This window comes from Epinephelus lanceolatus, chromosome 15 (assembly GCF_041903045.1).
Source record: "Epinephelus lanceolatus isolate andai-2023 chromosome 15, ASM4190304v1, whole genome shotgun sequence".
NCBI classification, from domain to species: domain Eukaryota; kingdom Metazoa; phylum Chordata; class Actinopteri; order Perciformes; family Serranidae; genus Epinephelus; species Epinephelus lanceolatus.
The window spans coordinates 5,907,312-5,927,647 of record NC_135748.1 but is presented as its reverse complement, the minus strand read 5'-3'; the positions used below and the strand labels follow the sequence as shown (position 1 = coordinate 5,927,647).

The following is a 20,336-nucleotide window of genomic DNA, read 5'->3' as shown; positions in this document are numbered from 1 at the left end:
TTTCACCATCTGATCTGAAGTCAGACGCCTGGTCCGTTAGGCCATGTCCTCCCTAAGAAGTTATTAATTTATACAATTAAAAAGTTCCATGGGTTTATCTGACACGTAGAAGATAGCAAGCCATTGTCATTAAGAAAAGCTATATATCTTATAGTTTCAGAACTTGACACATGGAGGTCAGGACACATGGATTCTTATCTAAGGGCAGTATGGGGATTGAAACCATGACCATGGCATCATTAGCATCCCACTCAAAACACCTGGGTAATCAGCCGATGTCTTCTTTGTTGCAAAATCTGCCTCAGAAATGAAGCACAAACATTTAGTTTGGTGGCCAACAGTGGAGGGGAATTACCTTAATTGATGGATCTCTCACGGTCCATGGGAGGAGTCAGTAGATTTAATGCCTATATTGTGTTCTCATTAGGTAAGAGCTTCCAACCACGAAGGGACTTGAACCCTCAATCTTCTGATCCGAAGTCAGACGCCTTGTCCATTAGGCCACGTGGTCCCACATTTCATGTTTACAAATTGAAAAGTTCCATGGTTTAGCTGCTAAGTAGGAGATAGTTTACCACTGTAGCAAAGACCAACATATAGCTTGCTTCTGTGGAGGGGAATTAGGTTGAATGGTAGATGGCAGTCTCGCATTTGAGACTCACTGGAGGTTACGCCCACATTCTCCATAAAAATTCTTTCCTGCAGAGCAACATACATCTTCTCATATCAAACTTTATATCAGAGCCTGAGAGATGGAAGTGATGACACATAGATCCTCATCTATGGCTGGTATGGGGATTGATCCCATGATTGTGACATTACTAGTGCCTTACTCTAACCATCAGAGGTAACTGGCCAGTTTCTTGGTCTTTTTTGGTAGCAAAATAAGAAACCAAACAAAAGAGACTCCATTTGGGACTGTTAGTAAGGTGGGGTCACCTTCCAAGTTAGCATTAGGAAATTAATTCAATTGGTGGATCACTCACATTGCATGGGAATGTTAATAGAATTAATGCCTACATCCTGTTCTGATCAGGCAAGAGCTTCCAGCCACAAAGGAACAGGAATCCTCAATGCTCTGATTCGAAGTTAGACGCCTTGTCGATTAGGCCACGTGGTCCCACAAAATTTAGTGTTTATGCTTGAAAAGTTCCATGGTTTAGCTGCTAAGTAGGAGATAGCTAACCATTGTCATAAAGGCAAACTGTATGGCTGCTGGTTCGTTAGCTTCTGTGGGGGGGAAATTACCTGAATTGGTAGACCGCGTATGAGAGACTTTGTGGAACGAATACCCACCTCCTACAGAATATTTGTTTCCTGCAGAGTAGCGTATGCCTTCTTCTATCAAACATTGCATCATAGCCTGGGAGGTTGAAATGTCACATTTGTTTTTAATCATTGGCCAGTATGGGGATAAAGCCTTGACCTTGACGTTTTTGGCAGCACACTCTAACCATCTGAGGCAACGGCTTCCCAGGTTGGTGTCAGTGGAGGGGAATCACTTTAATTTGAGGACCGCTCGCTTCTCATGGGAGACTGAGTGGACTTAATGCCCAAGGTCTCCACAGAATAATCTTCTTATATCAATGTCTGTAGAGAAAACTGAGCCATGGAGCTCATTAAGCATTAGTTCTTGTCATTGGCCAGTATGGGGATTGAACCCATGACCTTGGCGTTATTAGCACCACGCTCTAACCATCTGAGCTAACGGGCCATGTTTTGAAAGCTGTTGGTGGTAAAACTTTTCTCAAACTGCTAAGACAGAGTACAAAAGGATGTAGCTCCATTTGGGATATGCAGTGAGGTGGGAAAACCTTCCAGGTAAGAGTTGGTAAAGGGGAATAACTAATTGGTAAACTGCACATGTTGCATGGAACTGTTAGAGAATTGAATGTCTACTTTCTATACTAATCAGACCAGAGCTTTCAAACAAAAAGGGATTCAAACTTTTTACCATCTGATCTGAAGTCAGACGCCTGGTCCGTTAGGCCATGTCCTCCCTAAGAAGTTATTAATTTATACAATTAAAAAGTTCCATGGGTTTATCTGACACGTAGAAGATAGCAAGCCATTGTCATTAAGAAAAGCTATATATCTTATAGTTTCAGAACCTGACACATGGAGGTCAGGACACATGGATTCTTATCTAAGGGCAATATGGGGATTGAAACCATGACCATGGCATCATTAGCATCCCACTCAAACCACCTGGGTAATCAGCCGATGTCTTCTTTGTTGCAAAATCTGCCTCAGAGGCCGTTTACACGTTGCCGGCTATTTTCATAAACGGACATTTCACCGTCTCCGTTTTCAAAAAGATCTTCGTTTACACTTACCCGTGTATATATACACAAGAGCATGCCAAACCTGTAGGTGGCAGTGTAACGAGAAGCTCAAGCCTTCCATGTATCCATTGTCACCATAGCAACATAGGTCGCACTTTTTACACAGGCGCAAGTTCCGGCGCATACTGTGACGTGGGCTGCCTATAACTCCGTTTATCTGCGTTTATCTCAGTTTACATGCAAACGCGCAACCGGAGTTTTCCAAAATCTCCACTCTGGCCGGAGTTTTTAGAAAGACTCGTTTTCAGAGGAGAAATCTCCGTTTGCGTGTAAACGAAGGGCACAAACGAAGGAAGATGTCTCCGTTTATCAAAATCACTGTGTACGTGTAAACGGCCTCTCAGAATTGAAGCACAAACATTTAGTTTGGTGGCCAACAGTGGAGGGGAATTACCTTAATTGATGGATCTCTCACGGTCCATGGGAGGAGTTAGTAGAATTGATGCCTATATTGTGTTCTCATTAGGTAAGAGCTTCCAACCACGAAAGGACTTGAACCCTTAATCTTCTGATCCGAAGTCAGACACCTTGTCCATTAGGCCACGTGGTCCCACATTTCATGTTTACAAATTGAAAAGTTCCATGGTTTAGCTGCTAAGTAGGAGATAGTTTACCACTGTAGCAAAGACCAACATATAGCTTGCGTCTGTGGAGGGGAATAAGGTTGAATGGTAGATGGCAGTCTCGCATTTGAGACTCACTGGAGGTTACGCCCACATTCTCCATAAAAATTCTTTCCTGCAGAGCATCTTCTCATATCAACCTTTATATAAGAGCCTGAGAGATGGAGGTGATGACAAATACATTCTTATCTATGGCTGGTATGGGGATTGATCCCATGATTGTGACATTACTAGTGCCTTACTCTAACCATCAGAGGTAACTGGCCAGTTTCTTGGTCTTTTTTGGTAGCAAAATAAGAAACAAAACAAAAGAGACTCCATTTGGGACTGTTAGTAAGGTGGGGTCACCTTCCAAGTTGGCATTAGGAAATTAATTCAATTGGTGGATCACTCACATTGCATGGGAATGTTAATAGAATTAATGCCTACATTCTGTTCTGATCAGGCAAGAGCTTCCAGCCACAAAGGAACAGGAATCCTCAATGCTCTGATTCGAAGTTAGACGCCTTGTCGATTAGGCCATGTGGTCCCACAAAATTTAGTGTTTATGCTTGAAAAGTTCCATGGTTTAGCTGCTAAGTAGGAGATAGCTAACCATTGTCATAAAGGCAAACTATATGGCTGCTGGTTCGTTAGCTTCTGTGGGGGGGAAATTACCTGAATTGGTAGACCGCGTATGAGAGACTTTGTGGAACGAATACCCACCTCCTACAGAATATTTGTTTCCTGCAGAGCAGCGTATGCCTTCTTCTATCAAACATTGCATCATAGCCTGGGAGGTTGAAACGTCACATTTGTTTTTAATCATTGGCCAGTATGGGGATAAAGCCTTGACCTTGACGTTTTTGGCAGCACACTCTAACCATCTGAGGCAACAGCTTCCAGGTTGGTGTCAGTGGAGGGGAATCACCTTAACTTGAGGACCGCTCGCTTCTCATGGGAGACTGAGTGGACTTAATGCCCAAGGTCTCCACAGAATAATCTTCTTATATCAATGTTTGTAGAGAAAACTGAGCCATGGAGCTCATTAAGCATTAGTTCTTGTCATTGGCCAGTATGGGGATTGAACCCATGACCTTGGCGTTATTAGCACCACGCTCTAACCATCTGAGCTAACCGGCCATGTTTTGAAGTTTGTTGGTGGTAAAACTTTTCTCAAACTGCCAAGACAGAGTACAAAAGGATGTAGCTCCATTTAGGATATGCAGTGAGGTGGGAAAACCTTCCAGGTAAGAGTTGGTAAAGGGGAATGACTAATTGGTAAACTGCACATGTTGCATGGAACTGTTAGAGAATTGAATGTCTACTTTCTTTACTAATCAGGCCAGAGCTTTCAAACAAAAAGGGATTCAAACTTTTCACCATCTGATCTGAAGTCAGACGCCTGGTCCGTTAGGCCATGTCCTCCCTAAGAAGTTATTAATTTATACAATTAAAAAGTTCCATGGGTTTATCTGACACGTAGAAGATAGCAAGCCATTGTCATTAAGAAAAGCTATATATCTTATAGTTTCAGAACTTGACACATGGAGGTCAGGACACATGGATTCTTATCTAAGGGCAGTATGGGGATTGAAACCATGACCATGGCATCATTAGCATCCCACTCAAAACACCTGGGTAATCAGCCGATGTCTTCTTTGTTGCAAAATCTGCCTCAGAAATGAAGCACAAACATTTAGTTTGGTGGCCAACAGTGGAGGGGAATTACCTTAATTGATGGATCTCTCACGGTCCATGGGAGGAGTCAGTAGATTTAATGCCTATATTGTGTTCTCATTAGGTAAGAGCTTCCAACCACGAAGGGACTTGAACCCTCAATCTTCTGATCCGAAGTCAGACACCTTGTCCATTAGGCCACGTGGTCCCACATTTCATGTTTACAAATTGAAAAGTTCCATGGTTTAGCTGCTAAGTAGGAGATAGTTTACCACTGTAGCAAAGACCAACATATAGCTTGCTTCTGTGGAGGGGAATTAGGTTGAATGGTAGATGGCAGTCTCGCATTTGAGACTCACTGGAGGTTACGCCCACATTCTCCATAAAAATTCTTTCCTGCAGAGCAACATACATCTTCTCATATCAAACTTTATATCAGAGCCTGAGAGATGGAAGTGATGACACATAGATCCTCATCTATGGCTGGTATGGGGATTGATCCCATGATTGTGACATTACTAGTGCCTTACTCTAACCATCAGAGGTAACTGGCCAGTTTCTTGGTCTTTTTTGGTAGCAAAATAAGAAACCAAACAAAAGAGACTCCATTTGGGACTGTTAGTAAGGTGGGGTCACCTTCCAAGTTAGCATTAGGAAATTAATTCAATTGGTGGATCACTCACATTGCATGGGAATGTTAATAGAATTAATGCCTACATCCTGTTCTGATCAGGCAAGAGCTTCCAGCCACAAAGGAACAGGAATCCTCAATGCTCTGATTCGAAGTTAGACGCCTTGTCGATTAGGCCACGTGGTCCCACAAAATTTAGTGTTTATGCTTGAAAAGTTCCATGGTTTAGCTGCTAAGTAGGAGATAGCTAACCATTGTCATAAAGGCAAACTGTATGGCTGCTGGTTCGTTAGCTTCTGTGGGGGGGAAATTACCTGAATTGGTAGACCGCGTATGAGAGACTTTGTGGAACGAATACCCACCTCCTACAGAATATTTGTTTCCTGCAGAGTAGCGTATGCCTTCTTCTATCAAACATTGCATCATAGCCTGGGAGGTTGAAATGTCACATTTGTTTTTAATCATTGGCCAGTATGGGGATAAAGCCTTGACCTTGACGTTTTTGGCAGCACACTCTAACCATCTGAGGCAACGGCTTCCCAGGTTGGTGTCAGTGGAGGGGAATCACTTTAATTTGAGGACCGCTCGCTTCTCATGGGAGACTGAGTGGACTTAATGCCCAAGGTCTCCACAGAATAATCTTCTTATATCAATGTCTGTAGAGAAAACTGAGCCATGGAGCTCATTAAGCATTAGTTCTTGTCATTGGCCAGTATGGGGATTGAACCCATGACCTTGGCGTTATTAGCACCACGCTCTAACCATCTGAGCTAACCGGCCATGTTTTGAAAGCTGTTGGTGGTAAAACTTTTCTCAAACTGCTAAGACAGAGTACAAAAGGATGTAGCTCCATTTGGGATATGCAGTGAGGTGGGAAAACCTTCCAGGTAAGAGTTGGTAAAGGGGAATAACTAATTGGTAAACTGCACATGTTGCATGGAACTGTTAGAGAATTGAATGTCTACTTTCTATACTAATCAGACCAGAGCTTTCAAACAAAAAGGGATTCAAACTTTTTACCATCTGATCTGAAGTCAGACGCCTGGTCCGTTAGGCCATGTCCTCCCTAAGAAGTTATTAATTTATACAATTAAAAAGTTCCATGGGTTTATCTGACACGTAGAAGATAGCAAGCCATTGTCATTAAGAAAAGCTATATATCTTATAGTTTCAGAACCTGACACATGGAGGTCAGGACACATGGATTCTTATCTAAGGGCAATATGGGGATTGAAACCATGACCATGGCATCATTAGCATCCCACTCAAACCACCTGGGTAATCAGCCGATGTCTTCTTTGTTGCAAAATCTGCCTCAGAGGCCGTTTACACGTTGCCGGCTATTTTCATAAACGGACATTTCACCGTCTCCGTTTTCAAAAAGATCTTCGTTTACACTTACCCGTGTATATATACACAAGAGCATGCCAAACCTGTAGGTGGCAGTGTAACGAGAAGCTCAAGCCTTCCATGTATCCATTGTCACCATAGCAACATAGGTCGCACTTTTTACACAGGCGCAAGTTCCGGCGCATACTGTGACGTGGGCTGCCTATAACTCCGTTTATCTGCGTTTATCTCAGTTTACATGCAAACGCGCAACCGGAGTTTTCCAAAATCTCCACTCTGGCCGGAGTTTTTAGAAAGACTCGTTTTCAGAGGAGAAATCTCCGTTTGCGTGTAAACGAAGGGCACAAACGAAGGAAGATGTCTCCGTTTATCAAAATCACTGTGTACGTGTAAACGGCCTCTCAGAATTGAAGCACAAACATTTAGTTTGGTGGCCAACAGTGGAGGGGAATTACCTTAATTGATGGATCTCTCACGGTCCATGGGAGGAGTTAGTAGCCTTACTAACGTGGCCTTATTAGGCCACGTGGTCCCACAAAATTTAGTGTTTATACTTGAAAAGTTCCATGGTTTAGCTGCTAAGTAGGAGATAGCTAACCTTTGTTATAAAGACAAACTGTATGGCTGCTGGTTCGTTAACTTCTGTGGGGGGGAAATTACCTGAATTGGTAGACCGCGTATGAGAGACTTTGTGGAACGAATACCCACCTCCTACAGAATATTTGTTTCCTGCAGAGCAGCGTATGCCTTCTTCTATCAAACATTGCATCATAGCCTGGGAGGTTGAAATGTCACATTTGTTTTTAATCATTGGCCAGTATGGGGATAAAGCCTTGACCTTGACGTTTTTGGCAGCACACTCTAACCATCTGAGGCAACGGCTTCCCAGGTTGGTGTCAGTGGAGGGGAATCACTTTAATTTGAGGACCGCTCGCTTCTCATGGGAGACTGAGTGGACTTAATGCCCAAGGTCTCCACAGAATAATCTTCTTATATCAATGTCTGTAGAGAAAACTGAGCCATGGAGCTCATTAAGCATTAGTTCTTGTCATTGGCCAGTATGGGGATTGAACCCATGACCTTGGCGTTATTAACACCACGCTCTAACCATCTGAGCTAACCGGCCATGTTTTGAAGGCTGTTGGTGGTAAAACTTTTCTCAAACTGCTAAGACAGAGTACAAAAGGATGTAGCTCCATTTGGGATATGCAGTGAGGTGGGAAAACCTTCCAGGTAAGAGTTGGTAAAGGGGAATAACTAATTGGTAAACTGCACATGTTGCATGGAACTGTTAGAGAATTGAATGTCTACTTTCTATACTAATCAGACCAGAGCTTTCAAACAAAAAGGGATTCAAACTTTTTACCATCTGATCTGAAGTCAGATGCCTGGTCCGTTAGGCCATGTCCTCCCTAAGAAGTTATTAATTTATACAATTAAAAAGTTCCATGGGTTTATCTGATACGCAGAAGATAGCAAGCCATTGTCATTAAGAAAAGCTATATATCTTATAGTTTCAGAACCTGACACATGGAGGTCAGGACACATGGATTCTTATCTAAGGGCAGTATGGGGATTGAAACCATGACCATGGCATCATTAGCATCCCACTCAAACCACCTGGGTAATCAGCCGATGTCTTCTTTGTTGCAAAATCTGCCTCAGAGGCCGTTTACACGTTGCCGGCTATTTTCATAAACGGACATTTCACCGTCTCCGTTTTCAAAAAGATCTTCGTTTACACTTACCCGTGTATATATACACAAGAGCATGCCAAACCTGTAGGTGGCAGTGTAACGAGAAGCTCAAGCCTTCCATGTATCCATTGTCACCATAGCAACATAGGTCGCACTTTTTACACAGGCGCAAGTTCCGGCGCATACTGTGACGTGGGCTGCCTATAACTCCGTTTATCTGCGTTTATCTCAGTTTACATGCAAACGCGCAACCGGAGTTTTCCAAAATCTCCACTCTGGCCGGAGTTTTTAGAAAGACTCGTTTTCAGAGGAGAAATCTCCGTTTGCGTGTAAACGAAGGGCACAAACGAAGGAAGATGTCTCCGTTTATCAAAATCACTGTGTACGTGTAAACGGCCTCTCAGAATTGAAGCACAAACATTTAGTTTGGTGGCCAACAGTGGAGGGGAATTACCTTAATTGATGGATCTCTCACGGTCCATGGGAGGAGTTAGTAGCCTTACTAACGTGGCCTTATTAGGCCACGTGGTCCCACAAAATTTAGTGTTTATACTTGAAAAGTTCCATGGTTTAGCTGCTAAATAGGAGATAGCTAACCTTTGTTATAAAGACAAACTGTATGGCTGCTGGTTCGTTAACTTCTGTGGGGGGGAAATTACCTGAATTGGTAGACCGCGTATGAGAGACTTTGTGGAACGAATACCCACCTCCTACAGAATATTTGTTTCCTGCAGAGCAGCGTATGCCTTCTTCTATCAAACATTGCATCATAGCCTGGGAGGTTGAAATGTCACATTTGTTTTTAATCATTGGCCAGTATGGGGATAAAGCCTTGACCTTGACGTTTTTGGCAGCACACTCTAACCATCTGAGGCAACGGCTTCCCAGGTTGGTGTCAGTGGAGGGGAATCACTTTAATTTGAGGACCGCTCGCTTCTCATGGGAGACTGAGTGGACTTAATGCCCAAGGTCTCCACAGAATAATCTTCTTATATCAATGTCTGTAGAGAAAACTGAGCCATGGAGCTCATTAAGCATTAGTTCTTGTCATTGGCCAGTATGGGGATTGAACCCATGACCTTGGCGTTATTAGCACCACGCTCTAACCATCTGAGCTAACCGGCCATGTTTTGAAGGCTGTTGGTGGTAAAACTTTTCTCAAACTGCTAAGACAGAGTACAAAAGGATGTAGCTCCATTTGGGATATGCAGTGAGGTGGGAAAACCTTCCAGGTAAGAGTTGGTAAAGGGGAATAACTAATTGGTAAACTGCACATGTTGCATGGAACTGTTAGAGAATTGAATGTCTACTTTCTATACTAATCAGACCAGAGCTTTCAAACAAAAAGGGATTCAAACTTTTTACCATCTGATCTGAAGTCAGACGCCTGGTCCGTTAGGCCATGTCCTCCCTAAGAAGTTATTAATTTATACAATTAAAAAGTTCCATGGGTTTATCTGATACGCAGAAGATAGCAAGCCATTGTCATTAAGAAAAGCTATATATCTTATAGTTTCAGAACCTGACACATGGAGGTCAGGACACATGGATTCTTATCTAAGGGCAGTATGGGGATTGAAACCATGACCATGGCATCATTAGCATCCCACTCAAACCACCTGGGTAATCAGCCGATGTCTTCTTTGTTGCAAAATCTGCCTCAGAGGCCGTTTACACGTTGCCGGCTATTTTCATAAACGGACATTTCACCGTCTCCGTTTTCAAAAAGATCTTCGTTTACACTTACCCGTGTATATATACACAAGAGCATGCCAAACCTGTAGGTGGCAGTGTAACGAGAAGCTCAAGCCTTCCATGTATCCATTGTCACCATAGCAACATAGGTCGCACTTTTTACACAGGCGCAAGTTCCGGCGCATACTGTGACGTGGGCTGCCTATAACTCCGTTTATCTGCGTTTATCTCAGTTTACATGCAAACGCGCAACCGGAGTTTTCCAAAATCTCCACTCTGGCCGGAGTTTTTAGAAAGACTCGTTTTCAGAGGAGAAATCTCCGTTTGCGTGTAAACGAAGGGCACAAACGAAGGAAGATGTCTCCGTTTATCAAAATCACTGTGTACGTGTAAACGGCCTCTCAGAATTGAAGCACAAACATTTAGTTTGGTGGCCAACAGTGGAGGGGAATTACCTTAATTGATGGATCTCTCACGGTCCATGGGAGGAGTTAGTAGCCTTACTAACGTGGCCTTATTAGGCCACGTGGTCCCACAAAATTTAGTGTTTATACTTGAAAAGTTCCATGGTTTAGCTGCTAAATAGGAGATAGCTAACCTTTGTTATAAAGACAAACTGTATGGCTGCTGGTTCGTTAACTTCTGTGGGGGGGAAATTACCTGAATTGGTAGACCGCGTATGAGAGACTTTGTGGAACGAATACCCACCTCCTACAGAATATTTGTTTCCTGCAGAGCAGCGTATGCCTTCTTCTATCAAACATTGCATCATAGCCTGGGAGGTTGAAATGTCACATTTGTTTTTAATCATTGGCCAGTATGGGGATAAAGCCTTGACCTTGACGTTTTTGGCAGCACACTCTAACCATCTGAGGCAACGGCTTCCCAGGTTGGTGTCAGTGGAGGGGAATCACTTTAATTTGAGGACCGCTCGCTTCTCATGGGAGACTGAGTGGACTTAATGCCCAAGGTCTCCACAGAATAATCTTCTTATATCAATGTCTGTAGAGAAAACTGAGCCATGGAGCTCATTAAGCATTAGTTCTTGTCATTGGCCAGTATGGGGATTGAACCCATGACCTTGGCGTTATTAGCACCACGCTCTAACCATCTGAGCTAACCGGCCATGTTTTGAAGGCTGTTGGTGGTAAAACTTTTCTCAAACTGCTAAGACAGAGTACAAAAGGATGTAGCTCCATTTGGGATATGCAGTGAGGTGGGAAAACCTTCCAGGTAAGAGTTGGTAAAGGGGAATAACTAATTGGTAAACTGCACATGTTGCATGGAACTGTTAGAGAATTGAATGTCTACTTTCTATACTAATCAGACCAGAGCTTTCAAACAAAAAGGGATTCAAACTTTTTACCATCTGATCTGAAGTCAGACGCCTGGTCCGTTAGGCCATGTCCTCCCTAAGAAGTTATTAATTTATACAATTAAAAAGTTCCATGGGTTTATCTGATACGCAGAAGATAGCAAGCCATTGTCATTAAGAAAAGCTATATATCTTATAGTTTCAGAACCTGACACATGGAGGTCAGGACACATGGATTCTTATCTAAGGGCAGTATGGGGATTGAAACCATGACCATGGCATCATTAGCATCCCACTCAAACCACCTGGGTAATCAGCCGATGTCTTCTTTGTTGCAAAATCTGCCTCAGAGGCCGTTTACACGTTGCCGGCTATTTTCATAAACGGACATTTCACCGTCTCCGTTTTCAAAAAGATCTTCGTTTACACTTACCCGTGTATATATACACAAGAGCATGCCAAACCTGTAGGTGGCAGTGTAACGAGAAGCTCAAGCCTTCCATGTATCCATTGTCACCATAGCAACATAGGTCGCACTTTTTACACAGGCGCAAGTTCCGGCGCATACTGTGACGTGGGCTGCCTATAACTCCGTTTATCTGCGTTTATCTCAGTTTACATGCAAACGCGCAACCGGAGTTTTCCAAAATCTCCACTCTGGCCGGAGTTTTTAGAAAGACTCGTTTTCAGAGGAGAAATCTCCGTTTGCGTGTAAACGAAGGGCACAAACGAAGGAAGATGTCTCCGTTTATCAAAATCACTGTGTACGTGTAAACGGCCTCTCAGAATTGAAGCACAAACATTTAGTTTGGTGGCCAACAGTGGAGGGGAATTACCTTAATTGATGGATCTCTCACGGTCCATGGGAGGAGTTAGTAGAATTGATGCCTATATTGTGTTCTCATTAGGTAAGAGCTTCCAACCACGAAAGGACTTGAACCCTTAATCTTCTGATCCGAAGTCAGACACATTGTCCATTAGGCCACGTGGTCCCACATTTCATGTTTACAAATTGAAAAGTTCCATGGTTTAGCTGCTAAGTAGGAGATAGTTTACCACTGTAGCAAAGACCAACATATAGCTTGCGTCTGTGGAGGGGAATAAGGTTGAATGGTAGATGGCAGTCTCGCATTTGAGACTCACTGGAGGTTACGCCCACATTCTCCATAAAAATTCTTTCCTGCAGAGCATCTTCTCATATCAACCTTTATATCAGAGCCTGAGAGATGGAGGTGATGACAAATACATTCTTATCTATGGCTGGTATGGGGATTGATCCCATGATTGTGACATTACTAGTGCCTTACTCTAACCATCAGAGGTAACTGGCCAGTTTCTTGGTCTTTTTTGGTAGCAAAATAAGAAACAAAACAAAAGAGACTCCATTTGGGACTGTTAGTAAGGTGGGGTCACCTTCCAAGTTGGCATTAGGAAATTAATTCAATTGGTGGATCACTCACATTGCATGGGAATGTTAATAGAATTAATGCCTACATTCTGTTCTGATCAGGCAAGAGCTTCCAGCCACAAAGGAACAGGAATCCTCAATGCTCTGATTCGAAGTTAGACGCCTTGTCGATTAGGCCATGTGGTCCCACAAAATTTAGTGTTTATGCTTGAAAAGTTCCATGGTTTAGCTGCTAAGTAGGAGATAGCTAACCATTGTCATAAAGGCAAACTATATGGCTGCTGGTTCGTTAGCTTCTGTGGGGGGGAAATTACCTGAATTGGTAGACCGCGTATGAGAGACTTTGTGGAACGAATACCCACCTCCTACAGAATATTTGTTTCCTGCAGAGCAGCGTATGCCTTCTTCTATCAAACATTGCATCATAGCCTGGGAGGTTGAAACGTCACATTTGTTTTTAATCATTGGCCAGTATGGGGATAAAGCCTTGACCTTGACGTTTTTGGCAGCACACTCTAACCATCTGAGGCAACAGCTTCCAGGTTGGTGTCAGTGGAGGGGAATCACCTTAACTTGAGGACCGCTCGCTTCTCATGGGAGACTGAGTGGACTTAATGCCCAAGGTCTCCACAGAATAATCTTCTTATATCAATGTTTGTAGAGAAAACTGAGCCATGGAGCTCATTAAGCATTAGTTCTTGTCATTGGCCAGTATGGGGATTGAACCCATGACCTTGGCGTTATTAGCACCACGCTCTAACCATCTGAGCTAACCGGCCATGTTTTGAAGTTTGTTGGTGGTAAAACTTTTCTCAAACTGCCAAGACAGAGTACAAAAGGATGTAGCTCCATTTAGGATATGCAGTGAGGTGGGAAAACCTTCCAGGTAAGAGTTGGTAAAGGGGAATGACTAATTGGTAAACTGCACATGTTGCATGGAACTGTTAGAGAATTGAATGTCTACTTTCTTTACTAATCAGGCCAGAGCTTTCAAACAAAAAGGGATTCAAACTTTTCACCATCTGATCTGAAGTCAGACGCCTGGTCCGTTAGGCCATGTCCTCCCTAAGAAGTTATTAATTTATACAATTAAAAAGTTCCATGGGTTTATCTGACACGTAGAAGATAGCAAGCCATTGTCATTAAGAAAAGCTATATATCTTATAGTTTCAGAACTTGACACATGGAGGTCAGGACACATGGATTCTTATCTAAGGGCAGTATGGGGATTGAAACCATGACCATGGCATCATTAGCATCCCACTCAAACCACCTGGGTAATCAGCCAATGTCTTCTTTGTTGTGCCTCAGAATTGAAGCACAAACATTTAGTTTGGTGGCCAACAGTGGAGGGGAATTACCTTAATTGATGGATCTCTCACGGTCCATGGGAGGAGTTAGTAGAATTGATGCCTATATTGTGTTCTCATTAGGAAAGAGCTTCCAACCACGAAGGGACTTGAACCCTCAATCTTCTGATCCGAAGTCAGACGCCTTGTCCATTAGGCCACGTGGTCCCACATTTCATGTTTACAAATTGAAAAGTTCCATGGTTTAGCTGCTAAGTAGGAGATAGTTTACCACTGTAGCAAAGACCAACATATAGCTTGCGTCTGTGGAGGGGAATAAGGTTGAATGGTAGATGGCAGTCTCGCATTTGAGACTCACTGGAGGTTACGCCCACATTCTCCATAAAAATTCTTTCCTGCAGAGCATCTTCTCATATCAACCTTTATATCAGAGCCTGAGAGATGGAGGTGATGACAAATACATTCTTATCTATGGCTGGTATGGGGATTGATCCCATGATTGTGACATTACTAGTGCCTTACTCTAACCATCAGAGGTAACTGGCCAGTTTCTTGGTCTTTTTTGGTAGCAAAATAAGAAACAAAACAAAAGAGACTCCATTTGGGACTGTTAGTAAGGTGGGGTCACCTTCCAAGTTGGCATTAGGAAATTAATTCAATTGGTGGATCACTCACATTGCATGGGAATGTTAATAGAATTAATGCCTACATTCTGTTCTGATCAGGCAAGAGCTTCCAGCCACAAAGGAACAGGAATCCTCAATGCTCTGATTCGAAGTTAGACGCCTTGTCGATTAGGCCATGTGGTCCCACAAAATTTAGTGTTTATGCTTGAAAAGTTCCATGGTTTAGCTGCTAAGTAGGAGATAGCTAACCATTGTCATAAAGGCAAACTATATGGCTGCTGGTTCGTTAGCTTCTGTGGGGGGGAAATTACCTGAATTGGTAGACCGCGTATGAGAGACTTTGTGGAACGAATACCCACCTCCTACAGAATATTTGTTTCCTGCAGAGCAGCGTATGCCTTCTTCTATCAAACATTGCATCATAGCCTGGGAGGTTGAAACGTCACATTTGTTTTTAATCATTGGCCAGTATGGGGATAAAGCCTTGACCTTGACGTTTTTGGCAGCACACTCTAACCATCTGAGGCAACAGCTTCCAGGTTGGTGTCAGTGGAGGGGAATCACCTTAACTTGAGGACCGCTCGCTTCTCATGGGAGACTGAGTGGACTTAATGCCCAAGGTCTCCACAGAATAATCTTCTTATATCAATGTTTGTAGAGAAAACTGAGCCATGGAGCTCATTAAGCATTAGTTCTTGTCATTGGCCAGTATGGGGATTGAACCCATGACCTTGGCGTTATTAGCACCACGCTCTAACCATCTGAGCTAACCGGCCATGTTTTGAAGTTTGTTGGTGGTAAAACTTTTCTCAAACTGCCAAGACAGAGTACAAAAGGATGTAGCTCCATTTAGGATATGCAGTGAGGTGGGAAAACCTTCCAGGTAAGAGTTGGTAAAGGGGAATGACTAATTGGTAAACTGCACATGTTGCATGGAACTGTTAGAGAATTGAATGTCTACTTTCTTTACTAATCAGGCCAGAGCTTTCAAACAAAAAGGGATTCAAACTTTTCACCATCTGATCTGAAGTCAGACGCCTGGTCCGTTAGGCCATGTCCTCCCTAAGAAGTTATTAATTTATACAATTAAAAAGTTCCATGGGTTTATCTGACACGTAGAAGATAGCAAACCATTGTCATTAAGAAAAGCTATATATCTTATAGTTTCAGAACTTGACACATGGAGGTCAGGACACATGGATTCTTATCTAAGGGCAGTATGGGGATTGAAACCATGACCATGGCATCATTAGCATCCCACTCAAAACACCTGGGTAATCAGCCGATGTCTTCTTTGTTGCAAAATCTGCCTCAGAAATGAAGCACAAACATTTAGTTTGGTGGCCAACAGTGGAGGGGAATTACCTTAATTGATGGATCTCTCACAGTCCATGGGAGGAGTCAGTAGATTTAATGCCTATATTGTGTTCTCATTAGGTAAGAGCTTCCAACCACGAAGGGACTTGAACCCTCAATCTTCTGATCCGAAGTCAGACGCCTTGTCCATTAGGCCACGTGGTCCCACATTTCATGTTTACAAATTGAAAAGTTCCATGGTTTAGCTGCTAAGTAGGAGATAGTTTACCACTGTAGCAAAGACCAACATATAGCTTGCTTCTGTGGAGGGGAATTAGGTTGAATGGTAGATGGCAGTCTCGCATTTGAGACTCACTGGAGGTTACGCCCACATTCTCCATAAAAATTCTTTCCTGCAGAGCAACATACATCTTCTCATATCAAACTTTATATCAGAGCCTGAGAGATGGAAGTGATGACACATAGATCCTCATCTATGGCTGGTATGGGGATTGATCCCATGATTGTGACATTACTAGTGCCTTACTCTAACCATCAGAGGTAACTGGCCAGTTTCTTGGTCTTTTTTGGTAGCAAAATAAGAAACCAAACAAAAGAGACTCCATTTGGGACTGTTAGTAAGGTGGGGTCACCTTCCAAGTTAGCATTAGGAAATTAATTCAATTGGTGGATCACTCACATTGCATGGGAATGTTAATAGAATTAATGCCTACATCCTGTTCTGATCAGGCAAGAGCTTCCAGCCACAAAGGAACAGGAATCCTCAATGCTCTGATTCGAAGTTAGACGCCTTGTCGATTAGGCCACGTGGTCCCACAAAATTTAGTGTTTATGCTTGAAAAGTTCCATGGTTTAGCTGCTAAGTAGGAGATAGCTAACCATTGTCATAAAGGCAAACTGTATGGCTGCTGGTTCGTTAGCTTCTGTGGGGGGGAAATTACCTGAATTGGTAGACCGCGTATGAGAGACTTTGTGGAACGAATACCCACCTCCTACAGAATATTTGTTTCCTGCAGAGTAGCGTATGCCTTCTTCTATCAAACATTGCATCATAGCCTGGGAGGTTGAAATGTCACATTTGTTTTTAATCATTGGCCAGTATGGGGATAAAGCCTTGACCTTGACGTTTTTGGCAGCACACTCTAACCATCTGAGGCAACGGCTTCCCAGGTTGGTGTCAGTGGAGGGGAATCACTTTAATTTGAGGACCGCTCGCTTCTCATGGGAGACTGAGTGGACTTAATGCCCAAGGTCTCCACAGAATAATCTTCTTATATCAATGTCTGTAGAGAAAACTGAGCCATGGAGCTCATTAAGCATTAGTTCTTGTCATTGGCCAGTATGGGGATTGAACCCATGACCTTGGCGTTATTAGCACCACGCTCTAACCATCTGAGCTAACCGGCCATGTTTTGAAAGCTGTTGGTGGTAAAACTTTTCTCAAACTGCTAAGACAGAGTACAAAAGGATGTAGCTCCATTTGGGATATGCAGTGAGGTGGGAAAACCTTCCAGGTAAGAGTTGGTAAAGGGGAATAACTAATTGGTAAACTGCACATGTTGCATGGAACTGTTAGAGAATTGAATGTCTACTTTCTATACTAATCAGACCAGAGCTTTCAAACAAAAAGGGATTCAAACTTTTTACCATCTGATCTGAAGTCAGACGCCTGGTCCGTTAGGCCATGTCCTCCCTAAGAAGTTATTAATTTATACAATTAAAAAGTTCCATGGGTTTATCTGACACGTAGAAGATAGCAAGCCATTGTCATTAAGAAAAGCTATATATCTTATAGTTTCAGAACCTGACACATGGAGGTCAGGACACATGGATTCTTATCTAAGGGCAGTATGGGGATTGAAACCATGACCATGGCATCATTAGCATCCCACTCAAACCACCTGGGTAATCAGCCGATGTCTTCTTTGTTGCAAAATCTGCCTCAGAGGCCGTTTACACGTTGCCGGCTATTTTCATAAACGGACATTTCACCGTCTCCGTTTTCAAAAAGATCTTCGTTTACACTTACCCGTGTATATATACACAAGAGCATGCCAAACCTGTAGGTGGCAGTGTAACGAGAAGCTCAAGCCTTCCATGTATCCATTGTCACCATAGCAACATAGGTCGCACTTTTTACACAGGCGCAAGTTCCGGCGCATACTGTGACGTGGGCTGCCTTCGTTTACGCGCAACCGGAGTTTTCCAAAATCTCCACTCTGGCCGGAGTTTTTAGAAAGACTCGTTTTCAGAGGAGAAATCTCCGTTTGCGTGTAAACGAAGGGCACAAACGAAGGAAGATGTCTCCGTTTATCAAAATCACTGTGTACGTGTAAACGGCCTCTCAGAATTGAAGCACAAACATTTAGTTTGGTGGCCAACAGTGGAGGGGAATTACCTTAATTGATGGATCTCTCACGGTCCATGGGAGGAGTTAGTAGAATTGATGCCTATATTGTGTTCTCATTAGGTAAGAGCTTCCAACCACGAAAGGACTTGAACCCTTAATCTTCTGATCCGAAGTCAGACACCTTGTCCATTAGGCCACGTGGTCCCACATTTCATGTTTACAAATTGAAAAGTTCCATGGTTTAGCTGCTAAGTAGGAGATAGTTTACCACTGTAGCAAAGACCAACATATAGCTTGCGTCTGTGGAGGGGAATAAGGTTGAATGGTAGATGGCAGTCTCGCATTTGAGACTCACTGGAGGTTACGCCCACATTCTCCATAAAAATTCTTTCCTGCAGAGCATCTTCTCATATCAACCTTTATATCAGAGCCTGAGAGATGGAGGTGATGACAAATACATTCTTATCTATGGCTGGTATGGGGATTGATCCCATGATTGTGACATTACTAGTGCCTTACTCTAACCATCAGAGGTAACTGGCCAGTTTCTTGGTCTTTTTTGGTAGCAAAATAAGAAACAAAACAAAAGAGACTCCATTTGGGACTGTTAGTAAGGTGGGGTCACCTTCCAAGTTGGCATTAGGAAATTAATTCAATTGGTGGATCACTCACATTGCATGGGAATGTTAATAGAATTAATGCCTACATTCTGTTCTGATCAGGCAAGAGCTTCCAGCCACAAAGGAACAGGAATCCTCAATGCTCTGATTCGAAGTTAGACGCCTTGTCGATTAGGCCATGTGGTCCCACAAAATTTAGTGTTTATGCTTGAAAAGTTCCATGGTTTAGCTGCTAAGTAGGAGATAGCTAACCATTGTCATAAAGGCAAACTATATGGCTGCTGGTTCGTTAGCTTCTGTGGGGGGGAAATTACCTGAATTGGTAGACCGCGTATGAGAGACTTTGTGGAACGAATACCCACCTCCTACAGAATATTTGTTTCCTGCAGAGCAGCGTATGCCTTCTTCTATCAAACATTGCATCATAGCCTGGGAGGTTGAAACGTCACATTTGTTTTTAATCATTGGCCAGTATGGGGATAAAGCCTTGACCTTGACGTTTTTGGCAGCACACTCTAACCATCTGAGGCAACAGCTTCCAGGTTGGTGTCAGTGGAGGGGAATCACCTTAACTTGAGGACCGCTCGCTTCTCATGGGAGACTGAGTGGACTTAATGCCCAAGGTCTCCACAGAATAATCTTCTTATATCAATGTTTGTAGAGAAAACTGAGCCATGGAGCTCATTAAGCATTAGTTCTTGTCATTGGCCAGTATGGGGATTGAACCCATGACCTTGGCGTTATTAGCACCACGCTCTAACCATCTGAGCTAACCGGCCATGTTTTGAAGTTTGTTGGTGGTAAAACTTTTCTCAAACTGCCAAGACAGAGTACAAAAGGATGTAGCTCCATTTAGGATATGCAGTGAGGTGGGAAAACCTTCCAGGTAAGAGTTGGTAAAGGGGAATGACTAATTGGTAAACTGCACATGTTGCATGGAACTGTTAGAGAATTGAATGTCTACTTTCTTTACTAATCAGGCCAGAGCTTTCAAACAAAAAGGGATTCAAACTTTTCACCATCTGATCTGAAGTCAGACGCCTGGTCCGTTAGGCCATGTCCTCCCTAAGAAGTTATTAATTTATACAATTAAAAAGTTCCATGGGTTTATCTGACACGTAGAAGATAGCAAGCCATTGTCATTAAGAAAAGCTATATATCTTATAGTTTCAGAACTTGACACATGGAGGTCAGGACACATGGATTCTTATCTAAGGGCAGTATGGGGATTGAAACCATGACCATGGCATCATTAGCATCCCACTCAAAACACCTGGGTAATCAGCCGATGTCTTCTTTGTTGCAAAATCTGCCTCAGAAATGAAGCACAAACATTTAGTTTGGTGGCCAACAGTGGAGGGGAATTACCTTAATTGATGGATCTCTCACG

The 20,336-nt window shown here is 43.0% G+C and overlaps 16 non-coding genes across 16 annotated transcripts; all 16 read right to left on the bottom strand.

The window, feature by feature from the left end:
• Window positions 1–438: 438 nt before the first annotated feature.
• Window positions 439–511, bottom strand: trnar-ucg (transfer RNA arginine (anticodon UCG)). The gene has a single exon. It is a non-coding gene; the product is annotated as a tRNA-Arg (tRNA).
• Window positions 512–1,640: 1,129 nt separating this feature from the next.
• Window positions 1,641–1,714, bottom strand: trnai-aau (transfer RNA isoleucine (anticodon AAU)). The gene has a single exon. It is a non-coding gene; the product is annotated as a tRNA-Ile (tRNA).
• Window positions 1,715–2,822: 1,108 nt separating this feature from the next.
• Window positions 2,823–2,895, bottom strand: trnar-ucg (transfer RNA arginine (anticodon UCG)). The gene has a single exon. It is a non-coding gene; the product is annotated as a tRNA-Arg (tRNA).
• Window positions 2,896–4,016: 1,121 nt separating this feature from the next.
• trnai-aau (transfer RNA isoleucine (anticodon AAU)) lies at window positions 4,017–4,090 on the bottom strand. The gene has a single exon. It is a non-coding gene; the product is annotated as a tRNA-Ile (tRNA).
• Window positions 4,091–4,762: 672 nt separating this feature from the next.
• Window positions 4,763–4,835, bottom strand: trnar-ucg (transfer RNA arginine (anticodon UCG)). The gene has a single exon. It is a non-coding gene; the product is annotated as a tRNA-Arg (tRNA).
• Window positions 4,836–5,964: 1,129 nt separating this feature from the next.
• Window positions 5,965–6,038, bottom strand: trnai-aau (transfer RNA isoleucine (anticodon AAU)). Its single transcript has one exon. It is a non-coding gene; the product is annotated as a tRNA-Ile (tRNA).
• Window positions 6,039–7,660: 1,622 nt separating this feature from the next.
• On the bottom strand, window positions 7,661–7,734 carry trnai-aau (transfer RNA isoleucine (anticodon AAU)). The gene has a single exon. It is a non-coding gene; the product is annotated as a tRNA-Ile (tRNA).
• Window positions 7,735–9,356: 1,622 nt separating this feature from the next.
• Window positions 9,357–9,430, bottom strand: trnai-aau (transfer RNA isoleucine (anticodon AAU)). Its single transcript has one exon. It is a non-coding gene; the product is annotated as a tRNA-Ile (tRNA).
• Window positions 9,431–11,052: 1,622 nt separating this feature from the next.
• On the bottom strand, window positions 11,053–11,126 carry trnai-aau (transfer RNA isoleucine (anticodon AAU)). Its single transcript has one exon. It is a non-coding gene; the product is annotated as a tRNA-Ile (tRNA).
• Window positions 11,127–13,428: 2,302 nt separating this feature from the next.
• On the bottom strand, window positions 13,429–13,502 carry trnai-aau (transfer RNA isoleucine (anticodon AAU)). Its single transcript has one exon. It is a non-coding gene; the product is annotated as a tRNA-Ile (tRNA).
• Window positions 13,503–14,167: 665 nt separating this feature from the next.
• trnar-ucg (transfer RNA arginine (anticodon UCG)) lies at window positions 14,168–14,240 on the bottom strand. Its single transcript has one exon. It is a non-coding gene; the product is annotated as a tRNA-Arg (tRNA).
• A 1,121-nt stretch (window positions 14,241–15,361) lies between these two features.
• trnai-aau (transfer RNA isoleucine (anticodon AAU)) lies at window positions 15,362–15,435 on the bottom strand. The gene has a single exon. It is a non-coding gene; the product is annotated as a tRNA-Ile (tRNA).
• Window positions 15,436–16,107: 672 nt separating this feature from the next.
• Window positions 16,108–16,180, bottom strand: trnar-ucg (transfer RNA arginine (anticodon UCG)). Its single transcript has one exon. It is a non-coding gene; the product is annotated as a tRNA-Arg (tRNA).
• A 1,129-nt stretch (window positions 16,181–17,309) lies between these two features.
• trnai-aau (transfer RNA isoleucine (anticodon AAU)) lies at window positions 17,310–17,383 on the bottom strand. The gene has a single exon. It is a non-coding gene; the product is annotated as a tRNA-Ile (tRNA).
• Window positions 17,384–18,457: 1,074 nt separating this feature from the next.
• On the bottom strand, window positions 18,458–18,530 carry trnar-ucg (transfer RNA arginine (anticodon UCG)). The gene has a single exon. It is a non-coding gene; the product is annotated as a tRNA-Arg (tRNA).
• A 1,121-nt stretch (window positions 18,531–19,651) lies between these two features.
• trnai-aau (transfer RNA isoleucine (anticodon AAU)) lies at window positions 19,652–19,725 on the bottom strand. Its single transcript has one exon. It is a non-coding gene; the product is annotated as a tRNA-Ile (tRNA).
• Window positions 19,726–20,336: the final 611 nt, after the last annotated feature.